This window comes from Centruroides vittatus, unplaced genomic scaffold (assembly GCF_030686945.1).
Source record: "Centruroides vittatus isolate TY-2023 unplaced genomic scaffold, ASM3068694v2 contig_874, whole genome shotgun sequence".
Lineage (NCBI taxonomy): Eukaryota > Metazoa > Arthropoda > Arachnida > Scorpiones > Buthidae > Centruroides > Centruroides vittatus.
In genome coordinates this window covers 426,842-444,782 of record NW_027122566.1, presented here as the reverse complement: position 1 = coordinate 444,782, position 17,941 = coordinate 426,842, and the positions used below count along the sequence as shown (strand labels likewise).

The 17,941-nt window shown below is 31.5% G+C and overlaps 1 protein-coding gene across 1 annotated transcript in view; it reads right to left on the bottom strand.

Moving 5' to 3' along the window:
- Positions 1-17,941, bottom strand: part of LOC136982891 (guanine nucleotide-binding protein G(o) subunit alpha-like) — a 102,275-nt gene that overhangs the window by 10,111 nt on the left and 74,223 nt on the right. The gene's annotated exons all lie outside the window — the stretch shown is intronic.

The following is a 17,941-nucleotide window of genomic DNA, read 5'->3' as shown; positions in this document are numbered from 1 at the left end:
AATATATAAGGTCTTTACAAAATAACTGAAATTTCAAGAATTTATATTAATCTCCACATGAGTTAATAGAAATATATTTGTTCCAGTGTCCCCCGAAACCCAAAAAAGTTTTTTGGGTACATGGCATTAAACAAAAATAATTTGTTTAATGTCATATACACTGTGGTGTCAGTACCATGGTGACCATCTATCAGAAAAGCACTATAATTGAATTTGGTCAAGAGATGCATAAGAAGTTGAATCCACAACTTGTTCAATGACTTTATGTCTGATTTCACGAGTATGGCACTGTCAATAACTCTCAATGTCAAACTCCAGTGAAGTAGGGAAAAAGGCCAGTAACATCAAGTCGTACCAACATCTGAAAGGTCAAAGAGGCCATCTTGAAGTCCTCCAAGGACTGAACTAACCTGAAAACTGAACTAATACAGTGTAGCTAACATCAGATTTTGCACAGGAAAACTGTAGGTGCATATCCATACACGATCCATATGTTTCAAGCAATTCCCCAGGTAAGGAACAATGTAGAGCTGACATGCTAAATGCAATTCTCAATCTAATCAATGATGAAGTCATGGATGATTGATTTTTGTAATTTTCAGACAAAGGCATACTTTGGTCTAAACAAATACAGTGCAATTTGGCAGAGCTGAAACACCACACCTTATGGCACTTTTTCTTGTCTTTTTTGCATGTTATACTGTAATGCACTGTTCAACAGCCTGGAACTAAATCTAATGTAACATATACTAAACTAAACAATCAACATAATTAATCAAGCTATTATTTTGCTATTATTAATAATTGGATATTAAGTAATTTGGAATTAGAGATAGACATTAGGTGCCATCTCTTATCTAAATTAATAATTATATTAATTTTTTTAAATAAATAGAGACATCCAATGATCTGAATAAAAAACTGTGTGATAGTTATGATTAAACTAATGAGGAATCGACAATGAAATGCAAGAAACTCAGCTCCAGAGGAGAAGGCATACTCTTACCAGATTCTGGAAGGATTATGCCTTCTTCTAGAAGGGTAGGGAATTGTTATATATTAAGTTATTTTTGAATGCCATGTACCATTAGTGTCTAATGGACGACTAAATCTGTTTGTGAATTAATGGGTCATCTGGTTAGCCACTGCTTTTGTACATTTGCAATTGGCTCACATGATTATTTTACTTGAATGGAACAGTATGATGAAGACAAGTTTTTGTCTGGATATGTGTCTTAATTTTATTTCCTTTCCATATACAGAATTCCTGGGAATTCTATGAATCTGTTTCATAGAACATCTTGAACTTCAGCATTTAATAAAATACATTGATTTTTCAATATCATCTGTAATTTTGAAAGTTACCAGAAGTCTGACAATGCCAGACCCCGACTACATCATTTCTTTGTTACTATCTTTCATGATCATGGTGAAAGAAATTTCTGGTCTTACTCTGCAAATATATCGAGTGCTTATAAGGCTTGAACTTCAACTGATATGAAAATTTTCAATGCTAAAAGTTCATTCCATATGAAGTAGCAGTGATTTAAAGACAGTGGCATGCCATGACATTTGATGATAGGGAAGCTGTGTTTCTGTAACAAGCTGACTTCCAGGGACAATCAGTTAATTGTTTGTCAGTGATGGGCTAGGGTCCATTCGTACGTGCCTGGTGGCAGAAAAGACAAAGATGACAAGTATCTGACAAAAACCGTTTATTTTAACATAAAATAAACATACACTATGTACAAAATAATTTGCTTTAGGACAATCAGCTGTTCGAACATCTTGGGCGTTGATGTGGTTCTTTAAATGTCGATCAAAGGTGGTCCCGGAACAGTGGCATTGACAAGCCTGTAAGGCACGGGGAGACTTCATCCATTGGCATGGGGACACAATCTAAGTCCGAAGTGGCACGGGTTACAGGTTGGCACGATAGATGAGAAATTGTTTTTTTATGCACATTGACACACAGCGTTTTGGTTATTCGGAATGTTAACTGAGTGCAAGGTATCTTCGACTGTCAGAGATTATAACAATCTCCGTTCTTTCTTTCGTCCAATTTGATTGGTCATTCCCCCTCAATTACGCTTTCCAAGTGGTTGAGCCCTCGTTACTAAACGTAACGACACTCTTACCTGGAGCACGAGAAAAGTCAAAATCGAAGACGAATTCGATCTTCCACTGATCATAGGACGACTTCCTTCCGCAATTTATGGTTTCTGCCTCACAGTTTGATATAAACAATGGGTGTCGACTACAAACAACTTTTTCCTATGTTTTTTAAACTAATAAATTTTTCTCTAAATTAACCGTTTTTTCATGTCTTTCATGATGGTTCAGACCTGTCTGGAACCTCACATTTCCATAAAAATTTTAAACAAATATTGGAAATGACAAAAATAAACAATTTATGTATTTTAATTCTAAAATACAAATAATACATACATAATACAAATTGATGTGATACAAACAATGATAGAAAAATTTGTTTTTTTTTAAAATTTTTTATAAACTAACTCTATTTGGCAATTTTTTCTACAAAGTTGTTAATTACTTTATCATAAAAGTCGCTGGTCGTTGATTCCATCAACATATTTGAAAGCTCTTTTTCTATTGAAAGCAATGCTAGCGATGACAATCTTTCCTCCGACTGAGTGTTCCTGGCCAATGTATGAATTTGCTTAGTGGTTGAAAAACTGCGTTCAACAGACCCACTGGTAGATGGTACCATAAAAATTAATATTAAATCATATAATTCTTTTAGTACATCTTTGTTCGGATCGTCATTAATTATAATACTTTTTATGTCTAAGAGTTACTTGTCAATATAGTCCAGACACAAATATAAATATTGTGATTCCCTACGTAATTAGATAAATCAAAAAATTTCCCATAAAATTTACTTAATTTAAAGAATTAAAACACGCCTGGAAAAATTGTTTTTCATAATATTAAAATTATTAACATGTAAAAGTGATAAAAATTCTACAGATTGTATGTCTGAAAATCTGTCAATATAATTACAGTATAATTAAAAGAAAATTATAATTAAATATAACTTTGCAAAGAAACGTACATAAAAATAACATTGAACACTCTTTACTTTTTAAATCTTAAAACAATTCACTTAGTCAGATAGCTCCCTGCCAGTGGCTAAGGGATAGAATCATTGGAAGCATTATACAATATTTTGGTGTGTAGCTTCTACTGGCTAAACCAGGTGAGGTTGGTGCTCTGTAAAGTGCATGAACCAATGCCTATAATCTGGCTGCTTACACCATTCAGTTATTTTCTTCGTGGAAGCTGACCCAGTTTCGACAATACAGTGCTTCCATTCTGCCACTGATATTCAAATATACAATAGCAATCTTATCGTTTTTTTCACATATAGTATAGAGATTTGTAATAAGATACATAATGCAGTTATAATAAAATATTAATTTTAATTAATTCAAAGTATGCTAAAATATGAAAAAAATCGCCCAATATGAATTTATATTTTAGAAAATACAAGGGAAGCGGCACTTCCACCACTTCCAATGACAACATGCCACTGTTTGAAGATAAGTTTATGTTTAAACTTGATTGTTACACAACAAATTGAGATTACACACATACATCTGTTTTTCTATGTGGATTAGTGACTGCTAAATAATCATTGTCACATTTCTATTTCTGCACTTATTCTGCACTACTACAGCACAAATGCTGTAGTAGGCGATCTTATTCAATCCTCACATTCCTGTTACTTTTATAGAAAGCTCAAGCTAAATCTGTTATTTTTAACAATTGATCTCTTGCAGATGATTATTTAACCAATAATGAATACTTGACAGCGGTTACTGAATATTATGGTCTTTATACGGAAAAAAGTCAAAACTCAGCATTCATTCAATTTTTGTCTTGCAAATATATAATGGAGTAGAACCAAGCCCATGCACATGGGATTTTTGGCAATTCAATCCCCATTTAGAAGGAATTAAAAAAGATTGTGGACAAATTCAAAAAAAAAAAAAGTTACTATATTAGCAAAACAGTATATTGTATATAACTATGTGCATTCACTTCTTAGTCTACTGTATTAATTTTTATAATATAGGTATATAAACTGTATTATGAAAAATGAGTTTTTTAAACCACTACCAACCATTTTAAGAATCCTGCACATCCAACCTAGTAGAACCTGCTTATTGTAATAACAGATAGTGTTATCAGAATTAGCAAGTTATAAACACACAAAAATTGCTTGTTGTTAACAGTGTAATTTATCAGAATTCAGTTATTATTATCTCCAGGTAAACAGCCAGTGAAAAAAGACAGTTTAAAATATCAGCTTGAACTTGTGGTCATAGCCTAAACACTTCTTTGCTCTGCATACTGTTTCATAGTTTTCTTGTATCAAGGTGTAATGAATTTCAGTCACACCTTGCCACAAAATGGCTAAATCTTCACTTCTTAATGCATTAGATAACCATATTTTCTTATTAACGATTAGGCAGGTTGCCTGATTCCTTAATAAGTATAAAGTATAATGGAACAATGGAATCACTGAAAGAGTCAAAGTTTTCTTTTAGATTAAATGGTTTTCAAGACTACACATCCCATCATCAGATCTTACAGGAATTGGAACAAAGAATGTCAAAAAGGCACTCTCTTCAAAATTTTAAATTTAACAAAAAGATTTGGGAAAGTGTCCTCGAGTTTCATGATTGGTGGTATGCAGTGCTGGCTCTACAAATTTTGAGAGTGCGTGAAACTTTTGCGTTGTCACCTTTTTTGAAAATTCAGTGATAAAAATAATTTATAAGAATATATTTTTTAAATTAAAGTTAATTTTTAATTCAAATTTAGTACAAAAAACCAGGAAATAATTATATTGAAAATGTAACTTTTCGAGCTTTCACTGTTCCAAATTTCAATTGCAAATCTGCAATGTTTAAATTATTAGCAATGGCACTTTCAATTGAAATCATCGCCAAGTTTTTAAGTATTTGTTGACTCACTATAGATCTTAGTTTTTAATTATTTTAATCTTGGAAATGCTACGTTTCACAGCAGCAACTGTAATGGGCAATGTTAGCACAATTCTTAATGTGATAGATGTACTTACATAAATTTTATTCAAATTGTTTTTTTTAAATAAAATTCAAACATTTCTCTGGATCCATATATTCATTGAGCTGGGATGTAAGGGTAAGAATTAGAGTTAAAACTGTTGTTTTAACTCTAATTCTTCTCCAGAAATGTCTTGTTTATTTTCATGTGTCAATTTTTTTTTCTAAATTCTCACAACATGTCTCTAAATCTTCGTCTGACATAAAATAAATATTTTTTATGTTGAACAAAAATTTGAAATGTTCAATACCAGTTTGAGATGTTTCAAATCATTCTTTCAAAGAAGTAAGAGCACAACTAAACATTATATCAGAAACTTCTTTTTCATATTTCTGGATCTGGCTTAAATTTTCTTCGACATTTTCCTCATAATCAGAAAACTTTTTTCTTTTCCGTTGTCGTCCCAAAGTTTCTCTGGGAAAATCAAACTCATTTTTTGCATTTAAAATACCAGCAAGTTTTTTTGCTTTTTTAACAACTGAATCAAATTTCTTTTGGTTACAGTTTTCCTTTAAAAAACTGTATTGTTCATTTTAGTAATTCTAAGCTTTCTGAAATATTTGTTAAAAGGGATTGAAGTTGTTTGAAGTCAATATATGAGGTAAACAAGATGCCATACCAAATTATAATTGAACATAAAAAAGTCAAAATTTATGATTTTTGATGCAATAGATTCACCTGTAATTTTTGTGAATGCATCACTAGATTCTTTTGCAACGTCTTGAAATGCTTCATAAATATTAGGTAATTCAAATCTTAATGTCTTAACAGCATTAATATTAATTTCCCATTGTGTATCACTTAATGATTTGATTGTAAATAATGGACATTTAGATTGTAAGATGCCCCATCTTTTCATATAAGCTGAGAAAAATTTAAAAACCTGTTCAATAATGTTGAAAAATAGTATGATTTGGGGTGAACTTGCTCTGAATCAACCACCTGTAAATTTAAAGTGTGATTGAGGCATGAAATGTACATTGCTTGTGGATTTTTTTTTCAAAATGTAGGCCTGAACGTTATTTCGAATACCTTTCATGTTGCACCATTGTCTTAACTTTGGTCCCTGATATTCTCTACTGATAAATTATATTTTTCCAGTGACTCAATGATGGTGTGTGTCAATTCAATTCCAGATGTACCTTCAATTAAATGAAATCCAAGAAAACTTTCATTGATTTGAATAAAATTATTGGGATCCACATCAACATATCAAACTATAACTGACATTCGTTCCTGATGGCTTGTGACTGTTGTACAGTCAACGATCAATGCATAATAATTAGAATCTTCCACTTTTTTCAGAATTTTGTGTTTGATGCTCTGTCTGATCAGTTCCAAAATTTCATTTTGAATGGTTTTTCCTAAATAGTGAACAGAATTTGGTTTTCCCTTAGCCCTCATTAAATGTTTTTCCATAACTGGATCAAATTCAGCTAAGAATTCCAAAATTTTCAAAAAATTTCCGTTATTTTCTTCACAACTTTGTCTGATGAACCTCTAAATGGGATATTTTGTTGTGCAATTCATCATCAATGCAATTAATCTTTTTAAAACCTTATCCCAATGTTCCACTTCTTTTTGCAAACTCTTATACATCAAAGTGTCCACTGATATTCCTTTATGCAATCGATTTTTCAGTTCCATCCACTTGCTAAAGCCAGGGATGCACAACCTGTGGCCCAGGGGCCACATCTGGTCCCCTTTCAATGTTTATGCGGCCCGCAGATGGTACAGGCCAAATCCTTTCTTTCGAAGTTTCTAAGTATAGAACTTTTTCCCTTTCACAAAGTCATTAGCACCCAACTGTTTTATGACTTTCTGAGGTGAAAAACGGGGGGGGGGGTTGAAGTTCTTCTATTTCTAGCTAACACACTTTCTGGTTAACTTTCTGGTTAGATATCAAATATTTTAAGTCTAATATATAGTTGTGTATTCTGAAACCGTGTCATGACAATAAAAACTAATACATAATATCAAGGACGACGCCAGGGGGGCAAGACGATATAAATTGATAGAGGATATGAATTGTATGTAGGTAAAATAAAAATGATTCACAAAGTTTTAATCATTTACTATGTACCAGAAAAAAAAAAAAAAATGTTTTAATTAAGATAATTCTTAACTTACAAGAAGCCTAAGAAGATTATTTTAATTAAAACTTAGCATTTAAATAATTTTTTCGAATTTCTAGGGGAGGGCAGCTACCTCTCCTGCCCCCTCGCCCATGCATAGTATTATAACGATTTTTAGAAGAATCAAATAGAATAAAATGATGTTAGAACATCATTCCAATGTTATCAGGAAGTTTCTATTTTGGAAGGAAATTTTCAATTTTATGCCTCAGAAAATTTGCTTATTCGTCTAAATAGCATCAAATAACATAAAAATAACTGAAAATAGCACTGAAAAAACCATGCAAATAATGATTTTTTAGCATTTGTTTACATTCTAGATCCTGATTGGTATAGTCAAATTTGAATCATTTTCTTCAGAAAAGACGCTTATTCGTCAACCTAATGTCATTCAAATTAGAAAAAGCCAATCAGAGTTCAAAAAGGAATGTACAAAACCTATAACAACCAATTATTTACAACAAAGTCTCTCCATAGACTAACAATAGAAAAAAATTTTAATTGTTATGTTGGATCAAGAAAGTTAATAGTTGAAATAGAGTCATATGACTAAAAGGAAGCCGACTTCACTAAAAAGTTTTGGATTTAATAATTATTTCAAACCACGTCAAGTCATGATTATCAACACTGCTCGCGGCTAAAGTAATTAGAATCCTTGTGTCAACAAAGAGAGTTGTAAAATGATCTGGTCCTCTGGTCAGTAAACTTAATCCTAACCTGGCCCTTCTTCAGAAAAGGTTGTGCATCCCTGCTAAAGCTATCAAAATGTTCAACACTTTGCTCATGTCTTTTTAAAATTTGAGAAATATGTCACCAATAGTTGATACCATTTCGATCCAACATGATAGCGATTGAACCAAATAATTTACAGCAATAACAAAAGACTTTATCAGCCTTTTTCAAATAAACCAACCACGATCTTTGAATGTGTTCACCATTTTCTATGATTCAGTGAAAATATTGATTAGAGAAACATAAATTTTCAGAATTTTTAGGATATTGATTCAAATTATTATTGAAAGCGACAAGTCTCTTTATGACAGTTTGTTAAATAAAACTTTAGTCATAAGTTTCTGGCCAACCAACAATATCATCAAAACAATTTTCTGGTGCAATTAATTCAGCTGCTGATACAATTGTTGGACTAATTTCAACAAGAGAGATTGAATCATTCAATTTGGCAGCACTTTCAGATGCAGGTTCAAAAAAATCAATCGTTTCAATTGAAAATTCAGATCTCAATTCATTATTTTTAAAATCTACTTGATTTTCGCTTGTCGTTTCTTGACGATTAGCTTTGAATAAATAATTTTTAATGAACATTTGATTTTTCTTTAATTGCTCCTCTTTTCTCTGTCCCTTTTGTTTGTATTCCCATCCAGAAAGTTTTCTTTTTTCCATTTTTAGCTAAGAAAATATATAAAATTCTGTGTTACTTTTGATTCTTTGAATTTCTTTTTTTAATAATATTAAGTCAGTACTTATAGAATGAATTAATGATTAAAATGTTCCATAATTAATGCTTCATGTGTAGTGTTCTTGTGGGATTCCTAAACAATAAAAAATTTCAATTATTTCCTTTTAGCTTGGATGATAGTTGTCGGGTGTTATCAAATGACCTGAGTGTATTGGATAGGCAGATTACAGATGTGGGGTCTATACTTAATGACACCTACACCCTAAACTTTCATCCAATTTTAAGATATAAAAGATCGATAAACTTCTATCTAGATTTCCTTTTAGATTTATTTGAATTTGAATTTTTTAATTTTTAATTTCTAAAAAACAATATAAAAAATATGTATTTATCAGACTAGAATGGAGGAAAAATTGGGCAAATTTTGCATCTTAGCGCCTGCGTGATGGTCACGCATTGTACCCGCCTAGAGCCGGCTCTGGTGATATGTATCCAGTTACAAAAAGAATCCCCTTCAAAATTTTAAATGTATTCTAAAGCCTTCTGAATGCTTAGCAAGTTTAAACAACTTGCTTAAAAGTTTGAAGATGTAAAAGACTAAAACGTCCAATAAACCTCTTGACAGAAGATGGAGTCTTTGGGAAGACAGACAGAAAATGTTCATAGGGACAATGTTATTAATTTAGCATTGATTAAAAAAAGTACTGTTTGGGATGTGCACTTCCAACAAACATTTAATCTGAAAGAAAACTTGGACTCCTTCAGTGATTCTAGAAGTTCATTACATCTTATATTCATATTTTTCTAGTTTCTTTTTGAATTTAAATTTTTTGTTTTTTTCATATTTTTAATTTGTATATTCTTTTCAATTCTTGTTATTTTTTATTTTATATGTAAATATTGTTTAAAGTTTCATAAATTGATGGATGGGTCATGACTTTGTATGTTGTCCCAGGATGTCAAAGTAAACACTACAAATGTAGTAAAACTAGACTATAAATTAAAAAAAAGCACTTTTTAAAGTTTAGACAAGGTTCTTGGAAACATGGGTATGATTGAATTCCAAGAGAATGCAAAATTTTATCTATAAAAGACAACATCTATGATCTCCATTTCAAAAATAGTTGTTGATCACATGTAACGTATACACTTTTTAGTGAAAAATGGGACCAAAGAAACTGATACAGGAATGAAGGATTTAATCCTGATTCTATCTACTTCCACCATATTTCTGAATTTTCCCAAATATTTGACAAAATGTTTGTTCATTCAAGTGGATTAAGTAAAAACCAGTCATGCATTATCAACTTCACCATACAAGTAGAAGATTAACTTCTTTTCATACCAAGTGAAAAGAAGAAGTTAATTAATATTATCAAATATTTGTGTATTATTTTATATCGTCAAAACATAGTATATCCATATTTAATTAATTTGATGGGAATATTGTTTTTATCGTATCTTTTAAGCTCTTTTTGTGTATTTTTTACAGGTTTTATTGTTATATGGGAAGGAGATCTAAACTCTTAATAAGACTTATCCTATTGTGTAAGTCCTGTTGATAAATAAATAAAATTATTTGAACAATGACTATGTTTCTTCCTCATAAATATAATACAAACTGTGTACTAACTGTATTGGTCCATCATCATCATCTTGTTTTGCTTAAGCAGGGTCAAATTTTGTTAATCTATTTTTCTAATCTTTCCTACTTCTAGCTAGTATCATGTCTACTCCTAACTCACTTTCTTTACAACACTTCTACCTCTCTTAATTAGGAAGACTGATATTGAATTTATCTTTACTAATTGTGTTTCATCTCTTCTTATAATAAGACCTAACCAACAATACCTTTTCTTTCTTTTAATTTATCACTTATGGACCACATGCATAAAACATTTACTGATCAGAACAATTGCAAAGTTAGTGTATGGCATCATTTACCATTAATTTGGAAAGCATAAACATTTTTACTGATCACATGACATCATATGGTTAGGAAAGGCATTGATAAATTTTTAAGGTACTTCAAGGTGATGACAGAGTAAAACTTTTTAGTTTGTCCTCTATGCATGTTAAAATTTAAAAATTTCTCTGCATATTCTAGTAGATATTTTAGTGAGACAAAGTTTCTTTGAACAAAAATGTTTAGAGACTGTAATAAAATTAATCTAGCAGTAATATAATTACTTAAACATTAATAATTACAAAATCTAATAATCAATCACTAAGCAATGTTCAAGGTTAAGTACTTGCTAAACTAGAGAAAGTGTAATTAACTAAAATGTAGGCTTAACTTAATTACTTTTATAATTAAGAAAAAAATCAGAGAGAAAAGACTCTTATAAAGAATTTTTATAATTACAACTAATTTTGTTTAAAAATGATATATATGTATATAGTAAAAGATAATGATTTTAACTGTTACAAAGTAAATCAAAGTGATTTTGAGTTAGAATATTTATTCTCAATTCTAATATTAAGCTTTACTTCTGCAATCCATTAATATTTCTAAATATCACTTACAAAACCAAAACTCCAGCTCACAAAACAAAACACTGGAAAGTGTTATTTGAAATTTATAATTATTTTTATATCTTGATGTAACCACAACTGCTTGGTATACATATACATAATATATTGACGAATTATTTAGAAATTAATTAAAAACAATCACAGAGAAATAGCCTGATTTACATATTACATAACTGCCGACTGCCAATCAGTTTTTCTTTTTATATTTTAAATTATAACATTCCATCTCTTGTTCCATTCTGAATCCATTCTTTTAACCTAAAGAGATTGCTTAAGGCAATTGAAAACACTTATTTTCCTTTAATGTTTCATTCTACAAACTGGATTTTTAGTTTTGTAAGTGATATTTATAGTTTACATCCAGTATATAGTGTGTTCATTCATATTTCTACTTCCAGATTTATAAATTTTTGTTGTGTGACTTTCCTCTATAGCATGTTGAAATCTTCATAAATAAAACTTTACACTATCCAATTACAAAAAAGATTTCTTTCTTGAAAGCTGCCATCTTATTGGTTTAAATATCAGTACAATGAGAGTACTGTTGATTTAATGGAACAGCATTTGTTAATAAGGTAACCAATCGTCCTCCTTTTAGGGAGGACAGTCCTTCTTTTGTAAGGTCTGTCCTCCCTCGAAAACTGTCCTCCTACATGTCCTCCTTTTCAATATTTGAAAACTAATCTGTAAATCTCCATATTTGGTAGATGCCGAGCCGATCCATGTGTGTGACGTGACGTGACATGTTTGTATTTGACATGATGTTTCATCAAGGCTCGGTACAGTGTGATTAGATGCAATTATGAGATGCACGCACTCGCATGGAAGACCTCGAGAGAGTGTGCTGCACGCAAGTGGCTTCATTTACTCCTTACAGAAACACAACATGGCACATACACATGCGTAGAGACTATTATAGTGTATTATTGTTGCAATGAATAAAATGTTTCTTTTATTTATAATATTTTTTCCTTCAATTTATTTGTGTCCTCCCTTTCATTGTAAAAAAGTTGGTCACCTTATTGTTAATGATGTCAAACTTTCTAGTTTACCTTTCTACTTTTATGCATAGAGAATAACTGCTTCATTACTGATGCCTGCAAGTAATGACACCAGAGAAACTCAACTGTTCTGTTAAGTTTCATGCATGCAATACCTAGACTATTAATACCTAGACAATATCTAGACTATCTGTAAAAGATATAATCAGACATGTTTGATTAATGTTATCCCATTCATCCACCTAAGTATTCTTATCTTTGATATCTGCATAGTCCTAATCAGTTCTTTACTTTCCAATATTCTGAACCACAAACATAGTTGGACTAATTACCGTCCCAGTAAAAAATGCTAAGTGGTTGGATTCTTGGGAGGACTATGTCAACAATTTATTGGCAACTGATGACAAAAGAAATGCTTTCTGAAGGCTGTGACACACTAGGTGATTTTTGTGACATGTTGCTGGACAACATGTCTCCTGGACAATGGGCAAGTAGTCACTGGGAAGTGAAACTGCTTTAACTTTTAGGAAACAAAGTTTCCCTGTCATTTGTTATAACCAATAAACTCATGTATGTATGTGAGTATAGCTCTTGTTTACAATAGAAAAATGAAAACGGGGAATACTTGCTTGTAGATGATAAAAGACAATGTTTAATTTCATTAATTATCCCATGAACCAATTTATAACCACACTATTAAAGAATATCAAGAAAAGGTACTCAAAGAAACGTTTTTCTGCCATTAGTGAAAATAGTGGCTCTCAATTTCCATAGAAGTCTACAGCTTCCATGAATATGCTGATTTTGTACCCAATCTCATGCCACAATGATCTGTTCTTTCTGGTATGCATATTTTATAATACAGTATATAAAACTTCTCTGTATGCTATTATAAGCATGTCACTAGCATCTATGCTTTCTCTCTAGTACAAATCAGGCAACGTGTCTCCTTGTGTGCCCAAACATCATCGAATTTCAACTGGTTATTGTTGCTCAGAGACGTGTCTCCCAAATGAGAAATTGTCTAGTGTGTAATGACCTTAAGTAAGCAAACTGCATCAAAGTGCAGTGACATTCCACAGCATTTTGAATGCAACAAAGTTGCTCTTTGTAAATAGTAGGAACTGCCACAAATCTAACTGTGTACTGGTATTCAACCAAGGCTTACTGGAACTGAGTAAGTTTAATTTTTCATTTTACCCAGTAATACCATATTTATTTATTTATTATTGTTGTTTTCTCTCTAGTGATTCTTTAGTGTGATCTGCTAAAGCAGAGGAGGAGACATCTAAGAACAACATACTTTTCTCACATTTCCACCAATGAAAATTTGTCACCACATTTTCCAAGCCACTTTCAGAGGCCTGCTTCAGGTTATAAGCAATCTCGGCCAACATTCAATATTGCTTATTGAATGTAGGTCAAGATTCTAAATTTGAAATGTTCTAATAGAGGAGACAGCCATCCAACCACCATTCAATTTCTTTACCTTTATTGGTGAATGTCTCTTTGAAGCCTCTGAAATATTAAGCTACCAAGGATGAGAACATCCATATGCTCTTTGAAAATGAGGATGGATGCAAAAACTAGGACAAACATCAATTTGACAAAAACTTTAAATACTACTACTAGAACAGGAGAAAATAAACATCAAAACTCCAGCACCAAAGTAAAATGTTTAGTTTGAACAAATACTTCCAGTGGTCTTAAGCCACCAGCTTCAGATTCTGTAGTTTTTTAATTGTAGAGCACTTGTAAAAAAATATTTTTATTTTTGTGAAGTAGAACACCTGTGTTGGAATCTTTAAAACTCAGCAGTTTCAAGTTCTGATTGGTTGGTTTGCCAGTGACATGTGTGGTCTTGCAGTATAATTTTTTGAATGTCAAAGAAGGTACTCCAAACCTGGGCCAGGGAACTGCTGTCTTTATGGTTGATGGATGATCCAGAGAGTTATTGACCTTCCAGCACTGAAGTCATATTTTCTTTCAATTGACAAATGTCTTATCAGTCTAAAAAATTTCTTTGATAATCCACTTTCATTTATACTTCTACATTTCCTTGCTAGCCAGTTAAAACCTTTTCTGATACAATCAAATACGTTGAAAAGCAAGAAATAACAGTAATTGAAGTGAAGGATGAAGTAAACAAACTTGTGAAAAAGTTAAATTGCAGGAAGTCAGAAAAGTTTTTTATTACTACTGTGAGAAATCAGTTGCAAGAATTAGAAAAAGATCACATAACAGTTGAAAAATTTGAAAGTTATGCAGTAGATTTCTATGACACTTGCATTGAGTACATTCAGGAGTGGTGCACACCATTTCTCATGCCTTTCCAGCCAATTTGAAGAGAAAGAGGCCTATGACTTGAAAGAATACACAAGAAAGCTACATGAAGAGTCACCAAATTTTACTGTGAATGAAGAGGACTTATTTGATGAATTTGCATGTGTGAAAAAATATTGTGAAAGGAAATTTGGAGTGTGGAGTGAACTGAAAGATCAAAGTATCAGTGAAAAATGATGTGATATATTTGCTCATTTTACAAAGCAAGATATAAATGTCGAGAATCTAAAATGCCTAGTTAGTTTTTATTTGGCACTGCCAGGATCCAATGCAGTAGTTGAATGTGTTTTTTCATTAATAAGTGCACTGTAGACAGACAAAAAAAACAGACTAAAATTGAGACAATGAATGCTTTTAACCATTTAAAGACTCATTTAAGGATTTCTTGTGCTGAGTTTTATGTCCAAATATCAAAATAGAAAATATTTCTTGAGCAGGTCAATAAATCTGATAAATATTCTGATAAATCTAAAATATAAAATTTGACTATTATGTATTTTTTAAAGCTGTAACTTTTCTAGTTGAGTGTGTTTGTGAGTATTTTTTTGTTATGTATTTGTTTTTGCAAAAATAAATTCAACTTTAAAAAAATAAGACATTATGTTAATGTGTGTATTGTTACCTAAAGGTACTTACCTAAAGGTCTTAGGAATTTTTCGAAATTCCCCCACGGGGAGAGGGACAGGATTAAAGCTTACCGTAAAGAACTTGGCTTCTACTGTACTATTTTAGATGCTTTTTTTTGCATTTATGCAGGAAATCAAACATATTTTTAGATCCTTCTAAAAATTCTCAACGATATTTAGTGTTCCATCGTATATAAAGTTGACATGGGGAGTGCATGCGCATATTCGAATTCTTCATCTTAATGTTTGATTTTATGCTCAAATTTATATTTATAAATGATTCTGGAAGATCCAGCATAGTTTTTGAATTTAATAAACCTGAAGAATTCACAAAGAGTTTGAAAACATTTATTATTCATCATTTAGTGGTACTATGCACCAGTTAGTGGTTGCAGTGAGTCTTAATTATCCTTATCCCGGTATGGTAAGCAGATATCTAAAAATTTTCTAATTAGTCTCGGAAGAGGGAGGACCTAATTCTTGCACTCGGTGAAAACGGGTAAGATCGGCTATAACATAATAACCTTAATCTTTGCTTTTGTTACTTTTTGTCTGAGCAACGCTGGACTCATCTGCTAGTGTATATATATATATATATATATACACAAAATTGTTTTTAAACAGAAAATCATGTTTGATTTTCTGTTAAAAACAATTTTACACATATTTAAAGATATTCTATGTTAAAAATCCAGTATTTTTAAAAATTTTTGACCTGATCAACTTTCATTTTGAATTAAAATTATTTTTATTTATTAAATTTACCACGAGAAGACAGCTTAACTGTCTAAACTCTAATTCAAATTACAGTAGAGCATCGATTATCCAATCCCCGATTAACCAACCACGTTCTAGTCGGCAAATCCAAATGTCCATTAGTAATGTGGCGCTATAATATTTGGTTATGTCTTGGCTACTTTAATATTATGTTTGTTAAATTTTTGCATGTTTTAGCTGGCAGCACTGGCTTGACCATGAAAGGGAGGCTAGTATTTAAACCAGGCCTAATACACTATACTAATAATGTATTTTTTCATACTTTTCGGTTATCTGACTTAATTGGGGACTGGGGTTCAGTTATCCGACCAACCCCAGTCCCCAATTAAGTCGGATAATCGATGCTCTACTGTATTTACAAGGGAAGGTTTTTTTCATGTCAGTCTTATGTTTTAATAAAAGATATATCGTTTTATAGAGCAGGGGTTCCCAAAGTGGGCACTGCCATCTCCTGTAGGTGGTGAGTAAATCTAGGGGGTGCTGGAGGCAGGGTATTAAACAGTGACTATAGGCATAGGTTGGGTTCACTGACAATCATTCTCTTTCCTCTGTTAAAATGGGTAAGACGAAGCATTGTGTTTAATGGTTTCCAGATGTTTTGAACGATGTTTTATAAGGAGACAAAGAGTAAAGTTCATAGAAAACTTTTCCTAGAAATATTTCCAAGCCTTTCTCATACAAGAGAAAATGAGTTAAGGGATGTTGGGGTATGGTTGGGGGCACTGGGTATAACTTTACAGAACTAAAGGGCAATGGCTTGAAACAGTTTGGGAATCACTGATATAGAGGAAAAAATAAGACAACCCATATTTTTTTCTTTTATATATCAGGTCAGCTGTCTAAGAGGCATGCACATTGTAGGAAACCATATGAGGCATGCACAATGTCATTTTACAGCCAAGAACTGAATTATGCACATGCTAGTTTTAAACCAGTTAGGGACTTGTGTTGGAATAAACCTAATATTTGCAAAATACTTGCAAATTTCTGACATGTTATTCGCTCTGCAACTAACACATCAGACATGATGTCATTTCCAGCAAATTTTACCATTTTGCAAATTGCTCGAAGTTTGGAACTGTCAAGCTTTTATTGCATAACATTAGCCACCTTAGCAGCTGTCATAACTGTCATAGATTAATTTACAGAATTTAAATATTAAAATTTTTATTTAACTATTAGAAGCAAGTCAAGTGGAAAATTAGAAAAAGTATGGGGGAAAAAATTTTTTAATTACAAAAAACACAATTTTTAACCACATTCAAAAATTTACTGGCCTACATGGGTTTTAAGTAAATATTTTATTCTAAACTTAGTAATGGCAACTACGAAATTAAACATTTTTATACTTCTCTTTAAAATTTTAATGATATAAACAGCTATTTAATATAATTTTAAATTGAATGATTTAATAATATCTTTTACATTAAATTAAATGTAATAAGTGTTTTCAAAACATTTAAATTAAATTTTAGATTGAACTTTTGTAATAATTTAACTTGGCTTATAATGTCTAGAGTACAATATTCCAGGGAGTGCATTAAGGTTGGAAGTAAACAGATATAGTCCTACGGCTTTATATATCAAGTGAAGTATAAAATTATTAATGAAGTTAAGAGATAGGGGTGAAATCTCATACAACCTGCTTCAACAGCTATATAAGAAATCCGTACAGAAATATTCTAAGAGGAATTGGGTAGCCCAACTTTCAAAGGTGATCAACAGCTTTGGGTTCTCAATAGTTCTGTTTATTTACTCTCCAGACTTAAGTGAGGAACTATGTGGTCAGCTAACTCGGAACATCCTTGACATTCTATTGTCACATGACGTAGAAAATATTCGTTCACGTTCAACACCAAGCTGGTATAGCGTGCTATTAGATTTTCCAAACATCAATAACTATATACTTTCGAACCTACCCTTTGGAATGAAGCAATTTTTTATTCAATTACGCCTGAACAAAGAAATATTAATGATAAATAATAAGTT